This window comes from Xenopus laevis, chromosome 8S, assembly GCF_017654675.1.
Source record: "Xenopus laevis strain J_2021 chromosome 8S, Xenopus_laevis_v10.1, whole genome shotgun sequence".
NCBI lineage: Eukaryota > Metazoa > Chordata > Amphibia > Anura > Pipidae > Xenopus > Xenopus laevis.
In genome coordinates this window covers 20,836,583-20,854,743 of record NC_054386.1, presented here as the reverse complement: position 1 = coordinate 20,854,743, position 18,161 = coordinate 20,836,583, and the positions used below count along the sequence as shown (strand labels likewise).

General features: G+C 37.9%; 1 long non-coding RNA gene across 2 annotated transcripts in view; it reads left to right on the top strand.

Annotated features, from left to right (window-relative positions):
- Nucleotides 1-18,161, top strand: part of LOC121397718 — a 23,636-nt gene extending 5,475 nt beyond the window's left edge. The window contains exons 3-8 of one of the 2 annotated variants that reach the window (XR_005963858.1): nucleotides 1,985-2,018; nucleotides 6,333-6,454; nucleotides 10,295-10,328; nucleotides 11,970-12,089; nucleotides 13,291-13,928; nucleotides 17,147-18,161. This is a non-coding gene — a long non-coding RNA (uncharacterized LOC121397718). Of the gene's footprint in view, nucleotides 1-1,984; nucleotides 2,019-6,332; nucleotides 6,455-10,294; nucleotides 10,329-11,969; nucleotides 12,090-13,290; nucleotides 16,073-17,146 lie in introns of those variants that run through there. The other variant, XR_005963857.1, reaches the window with a different exon arrangement.

Here is an 18,161-nt window from a genome sequence, read left to right as displayed (position 1 = left end):
TTTGGATCTTCTTATCTTAAGTCTACTAGAAAATCATGTAAACATTAAATAAACTCAATAGGCTTGTTTTGCTTCCAATAAGGATTCGTTATCTCTTAGTTTGGATCAAGTACAGGGTTCTGTCTATTATTACAGAGAAAAAGGAAATCATTTTTAAAAATTTGGATTGTTTGGATAAAGTAGGGTCGATGGGAGCTGGCCTTTCTATGATTAAGAGCTTTCTGGATAGTGGATATGCAGATAACGGATCCCATAAATGTACTGTTAGTTTAATGTCACACAGGTTGAGGAGCTGCTGTTCTCCACCTGCATAAAAAACACAGGCAGACACATATGGAGCAGATGTTGGCGCATAAATGCAAAAGTAAATATATTTTTACACTGAAATGAGTGTATCTGTACACAGGCTGACGCAGTGTCTCTATGTAGAAAAGATGGAGCTGATGAGAGCAGATCTGCTTTTCTCCACCTGTGTACAAAAGAGAAAAGCCAATCCCCAAGTCCATGTGACATTAGCCTTAGTATAAATTGTCATGGAAGCTCTTACCCTCTTAACATTCATAAACACAGGTACAAATTGGTCCTACCTTCCATAATAAATAGTTCAGTTGAATGTAGGAATAAAAAATCTGGATCTAGAAAGTGTTAGTCCACCTGCTCTCTGGGTCAGGGTGAACTAACTGAAATGTCCCAGCTGTGTCTCAGCTAGTTTACTGGTCACTATTATGATGTCAAAATGGAACTTATGTGGTCTCTATGGAGATGTTTCAGGTGTTTGAATAAATATATATGATCCAGTCTAATCCAGTCCAATCCAGTCCTCGCATTTAATGTGACTGACACCAGAAATTAAACTTTTTTAACCTCTATCATTGTCTTTGCAAGCTATTTATAATTTTGCTATATAAAGTATTTGCCCAAAGCTTTAACATTACCCATCTGATCGCCCATGTTCCTCGATGAGGGTGCTGCCATATTTGTGCAGCTCTAGTCCATTAGCATTAGAAACTATAACTGACAGGGTGGGAAGTTACAGTCAGGTTGGCAAAACCATCAGGTGTAGGAACTTCAAGTAACAATTAATTACTAAAGTAGCTCTTTCCGTGAAAAACAATCAACCTATAGGTAATTCTCAATGTACATTCATATTTCAGTTTCACAGCCAGGCACCCCAGGCAATGTTTTTTGCCTTCCTCCTGATTAACTAACAGTTAGGCAGGTTATATAAGTTAAAAGGTTGAACTTGATGGATGTGTGTCTTTTTTTAACCTAACTTACTATGTTTAGAATGTAACTGTACAGGGGTTGTTCAACTTTACCGTTACTTTTAGTAGGGTGTAGAGAGTGATATTCTGAGACAATTTGTAAATGGTTTTCATTATTTGTGGGTTGTTTTAGCTTTTTATTCAGTAGCTCTCCAGTTTGCAAATTCTGCAATCTGGTTGCTAGGGTCCAAATTATCCTAGCAAAGAGATTGGAAGATGAATAGGGAAGGACCCAAATAGAAAGATGAGAAATAAAAAGTAGCAATAACAATACATTTGTAGCTTTACAACGCATTGCGTTATCGATGGGGTCAGTGACTTCTATTTGAAAGCAGAACAGAAGAAAAAAAAAGCAAATATTTAAAAAATCATCAAAAAAATTAATTATAAAGACTAACTGAAAATTGCTTAGCATTGGTCATTCTATTACATTTTATAAAGGTGAACCATCCCTTTAAAGTTTGCTTTGACTTGAGCAAGGGACCAAGTCCATTATTCGTCTTACTCTAATAAGCAGGTAGTGTTCTTCAGGCTAAACCCTGACTAAACCCTAAGGCTCACTTTTCCTAAATCATTTAATGTGAAGCAGACAAAAAAGGCAATATCTTTCTGGGACAAGTCCCTTCTCTCCAAAAGACTATGCATTTGTTCTCTGCTTTACAATAAGTTATGTAGGATGATTCATTCAACCTTCTCCCCTTCTTTTATTGGTCTTACAGCAGCCTAGTGAGTGAGGAACACCAGTGTCTAAAGGTAAGTGTGTGCAGATGGGATGGGGTCATAGTGTGCTTGGCTCTGCCTAAGGCTAAAACTGCACAGGAGATTTTGATCAATTATTATGGGTTAGATTTTATCTGGTCTTGCCATGCAACACCACACAACATTTCATCCCCATATAGCTAGAATGTAAAGTCGGATCAGATGAAGTTGGATGGAGTGGTTTGTGCATGCATCTACATCCGACAGTCAATGTATTTCAATGGGAAAAAACGAAGTTGTTCCAATCCGACAGTTGTGTTGCATCTCCATGTACTTTACACATCAAATTTTTCTATCAGTCCTATTATATTTTGACCCATGCCACTATATACAACTTATAGGATGCGTTTTGTCGACTCAACATCATCCTTCAAAATCTTCCATGCAGTTTAACCCTAAAAGGCAGGTTGGAGGGTCCAGAGGCTGAACTGGGCCTCACTTTCTGAATTAAGTTGAAAGATAATGTTTTTCACTGCTTCAGCATCCAGTGGTAGCAATCTTTCCACCCACAGCCAATGCCCAATGAGGATAGTTTGGGTGTCACTGCTCACATAAAAACCAATGCTCCCAACAAATACTTATATTGCGGATCTTGCCAATTTGGAACTTGCCAGTGTTCAAACCGAGGATATGCAATTTTATAGGAGGTGTCAGGATACATTTGCCCAAATAGTCTATATATCTGTATTTTAAAGGGGACCTGTCACGCAAGTGTGAAATTAGAACTCACCACAAAAAAGTCACTAACTTTATTTTCATTCCTATTGGATTTTTAAAAACATATTTATCAAATGGAGAACTCAATTGATAACTACAATTCTAAAAATGCCATAGGAACAAATAGAAGATGGATGAGTTATATTAATTCCTATTTATAGAACTCACATTTTGATAAATCTGTCCCTAAAATATGTATAATAAAAGTCATTTTCAAATTAACCATTAAATCTTTTTTTATTATAAAGTCCATACCTGTTATAAACGTGTTTAAAAATCTCAGCTGTCAATCATATATTGCCTGTCACTCCTCTATCCATAGGCATAGTAGGTAATTATTTTCACTTTCCATTCTGCACTTTCTAGATCTCACTGGACTCCCCACATACCCCTCCCTTCTCACTAATTGTGTAGCCAGTACATGGGCATCAGGTCCCACATTCTGGCACAAAAACACGATTTTGGCATGATGCAAAGTTTGCCCTAATAACAGTGTCCACAAAAATGGCACCTGCCTGCTTGATACAGTTGTGAATTCCAAGACTTAAAGAAACAAGATTTAAATAATGTTTATATTGTGACTAACATCATGCTTGACTAACATAATAAAATAGAATTTTGAATTATTTCTTAGGGTTATAAGTCCCTTTTAAAGAAAATCTTTAAAAAAATGTAAAGGTAAACCCTAGTAATAAATAGCACGTGTTTTCCATTTACCTGCTAGAATGAGGATTCTACAGCACTGGTTGTAAGAGACCTGAGAATGGGTTATATACCAAAGTAAAATCCCCAGTAGCCAATGTGTTAAAGGGACAATAAAAACACACATTTTAAATGATTAATTTACAACATACCTCAATATATGATGGTAGGAGAATAATTTGCTTTGGAGTCGTTCTGTTTAGAATTTTTCACAGAATGAAATAGAACAACACCCTAGTGGTCAAGGATAGATTGAAAAGTTCACCTAATTCTCCTAGGCGTTGTATAGCCAAAGCAGGTATGCTTACTACCCAATTAATAAAATAAATCAAATTTAAGATTGTGTGGTTTCTTGTTTCCTCATACAATTTATAAAGATTATTTTTGTTCACTTAATTCAAAATCCCCAAAAAAAAAATCACAACTATGTTTCTGAAATGTGCTCATAATTATGTATTATGTTATTATGCCAACAAGGATTTTAAAGGCCATATCTTTTATATAAAGTTTGTCCAGATCTTAACTAATTTATTAACTAGCTGCCATCACATTTAACTGAAGCAAGCACATAAATTTGCTGCAAGACAATTTCACATGACAAAATGAAATTGTCTTGTATTTGAATCTAGTGATGTCTAACAATTCAGAATAAATACACAATTGTAAGTTTTTAAAAAAGGTGTAAGAAGTAGTGATGTGCGGGTCGGGTTTTACCCAAAACTGCGCCCCGACTTCCAGGTTCCTTTTATAGACCCACGGCAACCTGCCCCGACCGATGACATCACAAAGGGGCCGGGCGAGCAGGAGCGTAGCTTTAAAACCGGAAGCCGGCAGTGTAAGGTGGGGGACGAGGAGAGCGGGAAGAAGAACTTGACCTGGACCCGCCCACACCCTCAAATGGGGGGTGGAAGGTCGGCCCAAACCAGGCCCACATATCACTAGTAAGAAGGTTTTAAAAAACTACAAGTCAGAGGGGCACATGCTCCTTTAGGGGCTATAAATACTGCAAATGTTGTTAATCTCAATCCTTCTTCTCTAATCCTTCCCTCAAAAATGTTAAATATCACAGTCAAAAGATGAGAAAATTGACAGATTTTTGATACAGTATACTTTGAAAAAACCCAATGTGCTCAATAATGTATTTACCTAAGTATATAAAACAGAGAAGCCAGAGATACAGGACACTTTGTAGAACAGATGGATCATCTCAAACAAATTGTCAGTGGCTGCACATGATATAGAACTTATATATTTAAACATAATTTATATGAGTAAGGTCCCTTGGTCTATTGGAAATTGTAGTCTGTCTAATACTGAACATCAATGAAGGGGGTACTTCATTGATGTATTAGACTACAATTTCTGATTTTCTCAGACTCCCTTTTATCGGTATGGAGGATCAGCTTGGCACACATAGGCCTTTAGGTTTGACATCTGTAGTGGCTCCATTGTATAAAGGTTGTAAAGAGATTACATTCAAGATAAAGTTTTGGTGAATAACATTATAAGCAATAAATAGCATAGCTGTAAAAATACTTATTCAACATTAGATCCCTCCAGATTACAGCACTGGAAGAAGGTTTGATCTTGAAGTGGGAGTATATGCCCTGGTTTAACATGTGTTCAATAAATAGGGCTTGTGATGAACATAAATAAAATAGCCTAAAGTAGGAAAATCTGTTTTTTTTTCATGAGATAAACAGAGCATATGCAGAAAGTTAAAGGGGTGGTTCACCTTTAAAGGAGAACCAAACCCTTAATTATAAAAAACCCTACTCTACATAGACCCCTCTCCCTGCTCCCTCCCCAACATAGTTGTTACCCCCGGTAAATGCCCCTACCTCTTTATTTACACTTCGGTGCAGATTCTGTCCAGCGGAGTTCATGGGCACCATCTTCTTCTCTTCTTTAATTTTTGGAAGAGATCGGCGGAACTGCGCAAGCGCCAGTTGGAGCGCCAGAGGAAGACTTGAAGATTAGAAGATGGCGCCCGTAAATCTGCACCGAGGGGTAAGTAAAGAGGTTGGGGCATTTACCAAAGGTACCACCCAGGCTGGGGGGGGGAGCAGGGGGTAGGGGTTTTTATTAGCAAGCGTTTGGTTTTCCTTTAAGTTAACTTTTAGTATGCTATAGAATGGCCAATTCTAAGAAACTTTTCATTTGGCTTCATTATTTATTTTTTTTATAGTTTTTTAATTATTTGCCTTCTACTGACTTTTTACCGCTTTCAAATAGGGGTCACTGACCCCATATAAAAACAAATCCTCTGTAAGGCTACACAGTTTTTGTTATTTCTACTTTTCTTTACTCATCTTTTTATTAGACCTTCTACTATTCATATTCCAGTCTCTCGTTCAAGTCAATGCATAGTTGCTTGGGTAATTTGTACCCTAGCAACCAGATTGCTGAAATTGCAAACTGGAGAGCTGCTGAATTTGAAGGGCAAATCACGGAGAGAATTCAGGAGCATAGTAAACATGCACTTTCTCTATTTTTGACATTGGGATACCAGTCACTTAACACAGTCTTCATGTGGGGATAATTATTTTGGAGTTTTCATTTGGAACAAAATGTTTCAGGTCAGGTCCTATTAAATAATTTTATACTTCACATTTATTTTTTGCTACTGCATTTATTACCACCAGGTCTCTTACATGCATTTGGAGTTTTTGATGCACAAGCCAAGGACAAATAAATACGGATGACAGATTGAGCATTATTAATTTGGTTCAGGCACCTGCTTCAGGTATTTTGATGAAGAGGCCTTGGTGCTCCAAAAGCTTCCAATGTGTTTGTATTGTTATCCAATATAGGAATCACTTCTACAATACTTTTGTATTTTTTTATTTGTTATTATGTCTGTTATAACAGTTATGTATGTAATTACAGGGAGATTGAGAGGAGCACAAACATCTTACTCAGGCGTCACTGTACATGCACACATCTTACTGAAAAGGAGAAAATGGAAAGGCATTTAATGGTCAGAGTGCGGGGGACTAGTACAAAACCAGGTAACTTCTGGCACATCCCGCAGAGTCGACAAATATGTAATAAAATTAGATTACCGGTAAATTGTTCTTTGGAGTACTTTACATTTAAACAATATGTATTTCATATAATACAAGCAGAATCGATGTAACTATTTTATTAAATGTTCATTTAAGTCAGAAAGCATTACAAAATTATAATTTTTTTAAAAAAAAATATATTTATTAATGTATTTATAAACACAGCAATACAATTCTACATAAAATAATTGTGTAATAAAATAAGATTGAATCGCTCTTCATTCATGCAGTAGATATGGCAGGTAGCCATAGTGCAGGGAGATGTCCTTGTCACGCTGCCATTGTTTAAAGTACTGCACTCTTCCCTTTGCTGTATACTGGCAGGCCTCTTCTCTCTCCTGCTGGGCTTTTCTTTGAAGAGCTTCTCTCTCCTCTGGTGGAAGTGGAATAGAAAACTCCAACTGCTCAAGGAGTTCTTCCCAATCGTCTTTAATCTGAGGAGGTGATTTCTGTATTGGTGTCTCATATTGGGCTATTTTGCTCAAGCTTGGAGCTGAACTTTTCTTCACACATACAGGTTTTCCCTTTGGTAGGTTTCTGCGGGCTTTAACTTGACCACACTTTGGTGAAGACGGCTTTGAACGCTGATGTTGTGCTTGTTCTTCAGGTTCTCTGATCTGTTGCCGTTGACTTGTGACAATAGGTTTTTTGCCAAGAGCATGAAATGCATTAATAGATTCAAGCATATTTTGCTGAAGTTTGCTGCAATGCTTTTTAGCAAATGTTTGGTCAGTAGGATCATCAGTTTTTCTCTTTCTCTCTTTTGTTTCCTCAGAAACACTGCTGACCGGCTTAGGTTTTCTTTTGGTGCCCTTTTTAGTCGTCTTCTCACTCACTGCATTGACATTTGCATCATCAGTGGGATCATCAGCTTTTCTCTCTGTCTCTTTTGTTTCCTCAGAAACACTGCTGACCGGCCTAGGCTTTTTTTGTGTGCCCTTTTTAGTCTTCTTCTCACTCACTGCATTGGCATTTGTATCCTCAGAGGGATCATCGGTTTTTCTCTTTTTCTTTTTTGTTTCTTCAGAAACACTGCTGGCCGGCTTAGGTTTTCTTTTTGTGCCCTTTTTAGTTTTCTGCTCACTCACTGCATTGGCCTTTGTATCATCAGACAGTTTAGGGCTCTGCATAATAGGCTCCTCGGTAGATAAGGGCATAGAGGTAACTGAAGTAGCAGATATATCAGGCTTTGGTGGCATTTTCTTTTCCACAAATTCTTGATAAGATTCTGGTTGGCCACTCTCTGTAATGGAACTTACAGATGGGTTCTGCAACTCAGAATTGTCTGCATTATAATTTTGCTCAGGTATACCAGGTGTTTGCATAAATAGTTCATCTTGAAGAGACATGGCTGGTGCAGGGTATGTCTGGTTAACCACAGGATAAGCCGTTCCATATATGTCATACACATAGGAGACCATGGGAAGAGCCTGTGGCATTTGCTGTTGGTTTAGTGGTTCTCCTGCTGGCAGAAATTGTTGCATGCCATAACCAACTTGTTCTCTTGCATCGTTACAACAACAACAATTGCAACTTTCATTGAAGTCAGTAGAGTAGTTATAATTGTTATGTTGGTTTAGTGGTTCTCCTGCTGGCAGAAATTGTTGCATGCCATAGCCATCTTGTTCTCTTACAGCGTTACAACAACAACAATTGCAACTTGCATCGAAGTCAGTAGAGTAGTTATAGTTGTTACAGTTATAATCTGGAGGGATAAATGATAACATTTAATTAATAATGACTTAATCAGAGGGTATATTCATGGTACAATTTCACTGCTGTAATTTATTTATCTAAATCAGTGGTTTCCAATTCCCTACTGAGGTTCATCATGTGGCATAATCCCAAACTTGGATAAAAACATTTTTACAAACCATTGCAACAGAACATCTAGAAAAGCAAAAAGGCAGCCACCCTAACACCTAACCTTGACTGTAACATAATAATAATCATAATAATAAATCAGAGAAAAAGGAAATCATTTTTAAAAATTTGGATTATTTGGATAAAATAGGGTTGATGGGAGATGGTCTTTCCATGATTAAGAGCTTTCTGGATAGTGGATTTGCAGATAATGGATCCCATAAATGTACTGTTAGTTTAATGTCACACAGGTTGAGGAGCTGCTGTTCTCCACCTGCATAAAAAACACAGGCAGACACATATGGAGCAGATGGCGCATAAATGCAAAAGTAAATATATTTTTACACTGAAATGAGTGTATCTGTACACAGGCTGACGCAGTGTCTCTATGTAGAAAAGATGGAGCTGATGAGAGCAGATCTGCTTTTCTCCACCTGTGTACAAAAGAGAAAAGCCAATCCCCAAGTCCATGTGACATTAGCCTTAGTATAAATTGTCATGGAAGCTCTTACCCTCTTAACATTCATAAACACAGGTACAAATTGGTCCTACCTTCCATAATAAATAGTTCAGTTGAATGTAGGAATAAAAAATCTGGATCTAGAAAGTGTTAGTCCTCCTGCTCTCTGGGTCAGGGTGAACTAACTGAAATGTCCCAGCTGCGTCTCAGCTAGTTTACTGGTCACTATTATGATGTCATAATGGAACTTATGTGTTCTCCATGGAGATGTTTCAGGTGTTTGAATATATATATATGATCCAGTCTAATCAAGCCCAATCCAGTCCTCGCATTTAATGTGACTGACACCAGAAATTAAACTTTTTTTACCTCTATCATTGTCTTTGCAAGCTATTTATAATTTTGCTATATAAAGTATTTTCCCAAAGCTTTAACATTACCCATCTGATCGCCCATGTTCCTCGATGAGGGTGCTGCCATATTTGTGCAGCACTAGTCCATTAGCATTAGAAACTATAACTGACAGGGTGGGAAGTTACAGTCAGGTTGGCAAAACCATCAGGTGTAGGAACTTCAAGTAACAATTAATTACTAAAGCAGCTCTATCCGTGAAAAACAATCAACATGACCTATAGGCAATTTTCAATGTACATTCATATTTCAGTTTCACAGCCAGGCACCCCAGGCAATGTTTTTTGCCTTCCTTATATAAGTTAACATTTTTAACTTGATGGATGTGTCTTTTTTTAACCTAACTTACTATGTTTAGAATGAAACTGTACAGGGTTTGTTCAACTTTACCGTTACTTTTAGTAGGGTGTAGAGAGTGATATTCTGAGACAATTTGTAAATGGTTTTCATTATTTGTGGGTTGTTTTAGCTTTTTATTCAGTAGCTCTCCAGTTTGTTAATTCAGCAATCTGGTTGCTAGGGTCCAAATTATCCTAGCAAAGAGATTGGAAGATGAATAGGGAAGGACCCAAATAGAAAGATGAGAAATAAAAAGTAGCAATAACAATACATCTGTAGCTTTACAACGCATTGCTTTATCGATGGGGTCAGTGACCTCTATTTGAAAGCAGAACAGAAGAAAAAAAAAAGCAAATATTTAAAAAAACTAAAAAATTAATTATAAAGACCAACTGAAAATTACTTAGCATTGGTCATTCTATTACATTTTATAAAGGTGAGCCATCCCTTTAAAGTTTGCTTTGACTGGAGCAAGGGACCAAGACCATCATTCCTCTTACTCTAATAAGCAGGTAGTGTTGTTCAGGCTAAACCCTGACTAAACCCTAAGGCTCACTTTTCCTATATCATTTAATGTGAAGCAGAAAAAAGGCACAATCTTTCTGGGACAACCCTTCTCTCCAAAAGACTGTGCATTTGTTCTCTGCTTTACAATAAGTGATGTAGGATGATTCATTCAACCTTCTCCCCTTCTTTTATTGGTCTTACAGCAGCCTAGTGACTGAGGAACACCAGTGTCTAAAGGTAAGTGTGTGCAGATGGGATGGGGTCATAGTGTGCTTGGCTCTGCCTAAGGCTAAAACTGCACAGGAGATTTTGATCAATTATTATGGGTTAGATTTTATCTGGTCTTGCCATGCAACACCACACAACATTTCATCCCCATATAGCTAGAATGTAAAGTCGGATCAGATGAAGTTGGATGGAGCGGTTTGTGCATGCATCTACATCCGACAGTCAATGTATTTCAATGGGAAAAAAAAATTTATCAGACATGATCAGAATTTATCTTGTCGGCTGAAGATGCAGCATGCTGAGTTCCAATCCGACAGTTGTGTTGCATGTCCATGTACATTACACATCAGATTTTTCTATCAGTCCCATTCTATTCTGACCCATGCCACTATATACAACTTGTAGGATGCATTTTGTCGACCCGACATCATCCTTCAAAATCTTCCATGCAGTTTAACCCTAAAAAGCAGGTTCGAGCGCTGAGGGTCCAGAGGCTGAACTGGGCCTCACTTTCTGCATTAAGTTGAAAGATAATATGTTTTTCACTGCTTCAGCATCCAGTGGTAGCAATCTTTCCACCCAACAGCCAGTGCCCAATGAGGATAGTTTGGGTGTCACTGCTCACATAAAAACCAATGCTCCCAACAAATACTTATATTGCGGATCTTGCCAATTTGGAACTTGGCAGTGTTCAAACCCAGGATATGCAATTTTATAGGAGGTGTCAGGATATATTTGCCCAAATAGTCTATATATCTGTATTTTAAAGGGGACCTGTAACACAAGTGTGAATTTAGAACTCACCACAAAAAACTCACTAACTTTATTTTCATTCCTATTGGATTTTTAAAAACGTATTTATCAAATGGAGAACTCATTTGATAACTACAATTCTAAAAATGCCATAGGAACGAATAGAAGATGGATGAGTTATATTCATTCCTATTTATAGAACTCACATTTTGATAAATCTGCCCCTAAAATCTGTATAATAACAGTTATTTTTAAATTAACCATTAAATCTTTTTTTATTAAAATGTCCATACCTGTTATAAACGTGTTTAAAAATCTCAGCTGTCAATCATATATTGCCTGCCCCTCCTCTATGTCATAGACATAGCAGGTAATTATTTTCACTTTCCATTCTGCACTTTCTAGATGTCACTGGAGTCCCCACATACCCCTCCCTCCTCACTAATTGTGTAGCCAGTGCATGGGCATCACGTCCCACATTCTGGCACAAAAACAAGATTTTGGCATGATGCAAAGCTTGCCCTAATAACAGTGTCCACAAAAATGGCACCTGTCTGCTTGATATAATTTGAATTCCAAGACTTTAAGAAACAATATTTAGATAATTTATATATTGTAACTAACATCATGCCTAACAATGACATTTTTGGATTTTGCCCTGGTTTAACATGTGTTCAATAAATAGGGCTTGTGCTGAACATAAATAAAATAGCCGAAAGAAAAACCAATTTTTTTTTCATGAGATAGAGCATATGGAGAAAAAAGTGGTTCACTTTTAAAGGAGAACCAAACCCTTAATTATAAAAACCCCACCGTACATAGAGCCCCCTGCCTGCTTCCCCCCCAGCATAGGTGTTACTCCTGGTAAATGCCGCTACCTCTTTACTTACCCCTCAGTGCAGATTCTGTCCAGCGGAGTTCACCGGCGCCATCTTCTTCTCTTCGGGAACCGAGCGGCGGTATGACGCATGAGCAGTTAGAGCACCAGAAGAAGACTTGAAGATTACAAGATGGGGGGTAAGTAAAGAGTTCAATCTCTCCTACCGCACACCTGTAATTCACCAATCCAGCAACTGGTGGTGCATTTCTTCCGTTGACCCGGCCGGGTCCCTTAGCAACGTATGTGTATAGAAAAGGGATCCGCACACACTCTGTTTAATGCAGTCGGGGAGTATCCCATTTTATTTAGCCACCAAACATTCAACTTTTCTGGGGGAACACCCTCCCTTCATCAGGATGAAGAATAGAGGGTGTTCCCCCTGAAATGTTGAATGTTTGGTGGCTAAATAAAAGGGGATACTCCCCGACTGCATTAACCAGAGTGTGTGCGGATCCGTTTTCTATACACATACGTGGGTAAGTAAAGAGCTAGGGGCATTTACCAAAGGTACCACCTAGGCTGGGGGGAGAAAGGAGGGGGGTCTACAGGGGTAAAGGTTTTTATTAGCAAGGGTTTGGTTTTCCTTTAAGTTAACTTTTAGTATGTTATAGAATGGCCAATTCTAAGAAACGTTTCATTTGGCTTCATTATTTATTTATTTTTATGTTTTTTTAATTATTTGCCTTCTTCTGACTTTTTCCCGCTTTCAATATGAAAACAAATCCTCTGTAAGGCTACACAGTTTTTATTATTTCTACTTTTCATTACTCATCTTTTTATTTAGACCTTCTCCTATTCATATTCCAGTCTCTCGTTCAAATCAATGCATGGTTGCTTGGGTAATTTGGACCCTAGCAACCAGATTGCTGAAATTGCAAACTGGTGAGCTGCTGAATTTGAAGGGCAAATCACTGATAGAATTCAGGAGCATAGTAAGCCTGCACTTTCTCTATTTTTGACATTGGGATACCAGTCACTTAACACAGTCTGCATGTGGGGATAATTCTTTTGGAGTTCATTTGTTTCAGGTCCGGTCCTATTAAATACTTTTATACTTCACATTTATTTTTTGCTACTGCATTTATTACCACCAGGTCTCTTACATGCAGTTGGAGTTTTTGATGCACAAGCCAAGGACAAATAAATACGGATGACAGATTGAGCATTATTAATTTGGTTCAGGCACCTGCGTCAGGTATTTTGACGAAGAGGCCTTGGTGCTCCGAAAGCTTCCAATGTGTTTGTATTGATATCCAATATTGGAATCACTTCTACAATACTTTTGTATTTTTTTATTTGTTATTATGTCTGTTATAACAGTTATGTATGTAATTACAGGGAGATTGAGAGGAGCACAAACATCTTACTCAGGCGTCACTGTACATGCACACATCTTACTGAAAAGGAGAAATGGAAAGGCAGATAATGGTTGCAGTTTTGGGGACTAACTTCTGGCACATCCCGCAGAGTCGACAAATATGTAATAAAATTTGATTATTTCATATAATACAAGCAGAATAGATGTAACAATTTATTAAATGTCAGAAAGCATTACAAAATAATAATTTTTTTAAAAAATATATATTTATTAATGTATTTATAAACACAGCAATACAATTCTACATAAAATAATTGTATAATAAAATAAGATTGTTGAATCGCTCTTCATTCATGCAGTAGATATGGCAGGTAGCCATAGTGCAGGGAGATGTCCTTGTCACGCTGCCACTGTTTAAAGTACTGCACTCTTCCCTTTGCAGTATACTGGCAGGCCTCTTCTCTCTCCTGCTGGGCTTTTCTTTGAAGAGCTTCTCTCTCCTCTGGTGGAAGTGGAATAGAAAACTCCAACTGCTCAAGGAGTTCTTCCCAATCGTCTTTAATCCGAGGAGGTGATTTCTGTACTGGTGTCTCACATTGGGCTATTTTGCTCAAGCTTGGAGCTGAACTTTTCTTCACACATACAGATTTTCCCTTTGGTAGGTTTCTGCGGGCTTTAACTTGACCACACTTTGGTGAAGACGGCTTTGAACGCTGATGTTGTGCTTGTTCTTCAGGTTCTCTGATCTGTTGCCGTTGACTTGTGACAATAGGTTTTTTGCCAAGAGCATGAAATGCATTAATAGATTCAAGCATATTTTGCTGAAGTTTGCTGCAATGCTTTTTAGCAAATGTTTGGTCAGTAGGATCATCAGTTTTTCTCTTTCTCTCTTTTGGTTCCTTAGAAACACTGCTGACCGGCTTAGGTTTTCTTTTGGTGCCCTTTTTAGTCGTCTTCTCACTCACTGCATTGGCATTTGCATCATCAGTGGGATCATCAGCTTTTCTCTCTGTCTCTTTTGTTTCCTCAGAAACACTGCTGACTGGCCTAGGCTTTTTTTGTGTGCCCTTTTTAGTCTTCTTCTCACTCACTGCATTGGCATTTGTATCCTCAGAGGGATCATCGGTTTTTCTCTTTTTCTTTTTTGTTTCGTCAGAAACACTGCTGGCCGGCTTAGGTTTTCTTTTTGTGCCCTTTTTAGTTTTCTGCTCACTCACTGCATTGGCCTTTGTATCATCAGACAGTTTAGGGCTCTGCATAATAGGCTCCTCTGTAGATAAGGGTATAGAGGTAACTGAAGTAGCAGATATATCAGGCTTTGGTGGCATTTTCTTTTCCACAAATTCTTGATAAGATTCTGGTTGGCCACTCTCTGTAATGGAACTTACAGATGGGTTCTGTAACTCAGAATTGTCTGCATTATAATTTTGCTCAGGTATACCAGGTGTTTGCATGAAATGTTCATCTTGAAGAGACATGGCTGGTGCAGGGTATGTCTGGTTAACCACAGGATAAGCCGTTCCATATATGTCATACACATAGGAGACCATGGGAAGAGCCTGTGGCATTTGCTGTTGGTTTAGTGGTTCTCCTGCTGGCAGAAATTGTTGCATGCCATAGCCAACTTGTTCTCTTTCATCGTTACAACAACAACAATTGCAACTTTCATTGAAGTCAGTAGAGTAGTTATAATTGTTATGTTGGTTTAGTGGTTCTCCTGCTGGCAGAAATTGTTGCATGCCATAGCCATCTTGTTCTCTTACAGCGTTACAACAACAACAATTGCAACTTGCATCGAAGTCAGTAGAGTAGTTATAGTTGTTACAGTTATAATCTGGAGGGATAAATGATAACATTTAATTAATAATGACTTAATCTGAGGGTATATTCATGATACAATTTTACAGCTTTCATTTTTTTATCTAAATCAGTGGTTTCCAATTTCCTACTGAGGTTCATGTGGCAAAACCCCAAATTTGGATAATAACATTTTTACAAACCATTGCCACAGCATTTATTCTATTGAAATGATAAGGAACATCTAGAAAAGCAAGGGATGGGAGTCCTCACATTTAAAGTGATACTTTCCATGATTAAGAGCTTTCTGGATAGTGGATTTGCACATAACGGATCCCATAAATGTACTGTTAGTTTAATGTCACACAGGTTGAGGAGCTGCTGTTCTCCACCTGCATAAAAAACACAGGCAGACACATATGGAGCAGATGTTGGCGCATAAATGCAAAAGTAAATATATTTTTACACTGAAATGAGTGTATCTGTACACAGGCTGACGCAGTGTCTCTATGTAGAAAAGATGGAGCTGATGAGAGCAAATCTGCTTTTCTCCACCTGTGTACAAAAGAGAAAAGCCAATCCCCAAGTCCATGTGACATTAGTCTTAGTATAAATTGTCATGGAAGCTCTTACCCTCTTAACATTCATAAACAAAGGTACAAATTGGTCCTACCTTCCATAATAAATAGTTCAGTTGAATGTAGGAATAAAAAATCTGGTTGTAGAAAGTGTTAGTCCTCCTGCTCTCTGGGTCAGGGTGAACTAACTGAAATGTCCCAGCTGCGTCTCAGCTAGTTTACTGGTCACTATTATGATGTCATAATGGAACTTATGTGGTCTCTATGGAGATGTTTCAGGTGTTTGAATAAATATATATGATCCAGTCTAATCCAGTCCAATTCAGTCCTCGCATTTAATGTGATACTGACACCAGAAATCAAACTTTTTTTACCTCAATCATTGTCTTTGCAAGCTATTTATAATTTTGCTATATAAAGTATTTGCCCAAAGCTTTAACATTACCCATCTGATCGCCCATTTTCCTCGATGAGGGTGCTGCCATATTTGTGCAGCTCTAGTCCATTAGCATTAGAAACTATAACTGACAGGGTGGGAAGTTACAGTCAGGTTGGCAAAACCATCAGGTGTAGGAACTTCAAGTAACAATTAATCACTAAAGCAGCTCTATCCGTGAAAAAGAATCAACATGACCTATAGGCAATTCTCAATGTACATTCATATTTCAGTTTCACAGCCAGGCACCCCAGGCAATGTTTTTTGCCTTCCTCCTGATTAACTAGCAGTTAGGCAGGTTATATAAGTTAAAAGGTTGAACTTGATGGATGTGTGTCTTTTTTTAACCTAACTTACTATGTTTAGAATGTAACTGTACAGGGGTTGTTCAACTTTACCGTTACTTGTAGTAGGGTGTAGAGAGTGATATTCGGAGACAATGTGTAAATGGTTTTCATTATTCATTATTTGTGGGTTGTTTTAGCTTTTTATTCAGTAGCTTTCCAGTTTGCAAATTCAGTAATCTGGTTGCTAGGGTCCAAATTATCCTAGCAAAGAGATTGGAAGATGAATAGGGAAGGACCCAAATAGAAAGATGAGAAATAAAAAGTAACAATAACAATACATTTGTAGCTTTACAACGCATTGCTTTATCGATGGGGTCAGCGACCTCTATTTGAAAGTAGATCAGAAGAAAAAAAAAGCAAATATTTAAAAACAACAAAAAAATTAATTATAAAGACCAACTGAAAATTGCTTAGCATTGGTCATTCTATTACATTTTATAAAGGTTAACCATCCCTTTAAAGTTTGCTTTGACTGGAGCAAGGGACCAAGACCATCATTCCTCTTACTCTAATAAGCAGGTAGTGTTCTTCAGGCTAAACCCTGACTAAACCCTAAGGCTCACTTTTCCTATATCATTTAATGTGAAGCAGAAAAAAAGGCACAATCTTTCTAGGACAACCCTTCTCTCCAAAAGACTGTGCATTTGTTCTCTGCTTTACAATAAGTTATGTAGGATGATTCATTCAACCTTCTCCCCTTCTTTTATTGGTCTTACAGCAGCCTAGTGACTGAGGAACACCAGTGTCTAAAGGTAAGTGTGTGCAGAAAATTGATGGGATGGGGTCATAGTGTGCTTGGCTCTGCCTAAGGCTAAAACTGCACAGGAGATTTTGATCAATTATTATGGGTTAGATTTTATCTGGTCTTGCCATGCAACACCACACAACATTTCATCCCCATATAGCTAGAATGTAAAGTCGGATCAGATGAAGTTGGATGGAGTGGTTTGTGCATGCATCTACATCCGACAGTCAATGTATTTTAATGGGAAAAAAAGAAGTTGTCAGACACGATCAGATTTTATCTTGTCGGCTGAAGATGCAGCATGCTGAGTTCCAATCCGACAGTTGTGTTGCATCTCCATGTACTTTACACATCAGATTTTTCTATCAGTCCCATTATATTTTGACCCATGCCACTATATACATCTTGTAGGATGCATTTTGTCGAACCGACATCATCCTTCAAAATCTTCCATGCAGTTTAACCCTAAAAGGCAGGTTGGAGCGCTGAGGGTCCAGAGGCTGAACTGGGCCTCACTTTCTGCATTAAGTTGAAAGATAATGTTTTTCACTGCTTCAGCATCCAGTGGTAGCAATCTTTCCATCCAACAGCCAATGCCCAATGAGGATAGTTTGGGTGTCACTGCTCACATAAAAACCAATGCTCCCAACAAATACTTATATTGCGGATCTTGCCAATTTGGAACTTGCCAGTGTTCAAACCGAGGATATGCAATTTTATAGGAGGTGTCAGGATATATTTGCCCAAATAGTCTATATATCTGTATTTTAAAAGGGGACCTGTAACACAAGTGTGAATTTAGAACTCACCACAAAAAACTCACTAACTTTATTTTCATTCCTATTGGATTTTTAAAAACGTATTTATCAAATGGAGAACTCATTTGATAACTACAATTCTAAAAATGCCATAGGAACGAATAGAAGATGGATGAGTTATATTCATTCCTATTTATAGAACTCACATTTTGATAAATCTGCCCCTAAAA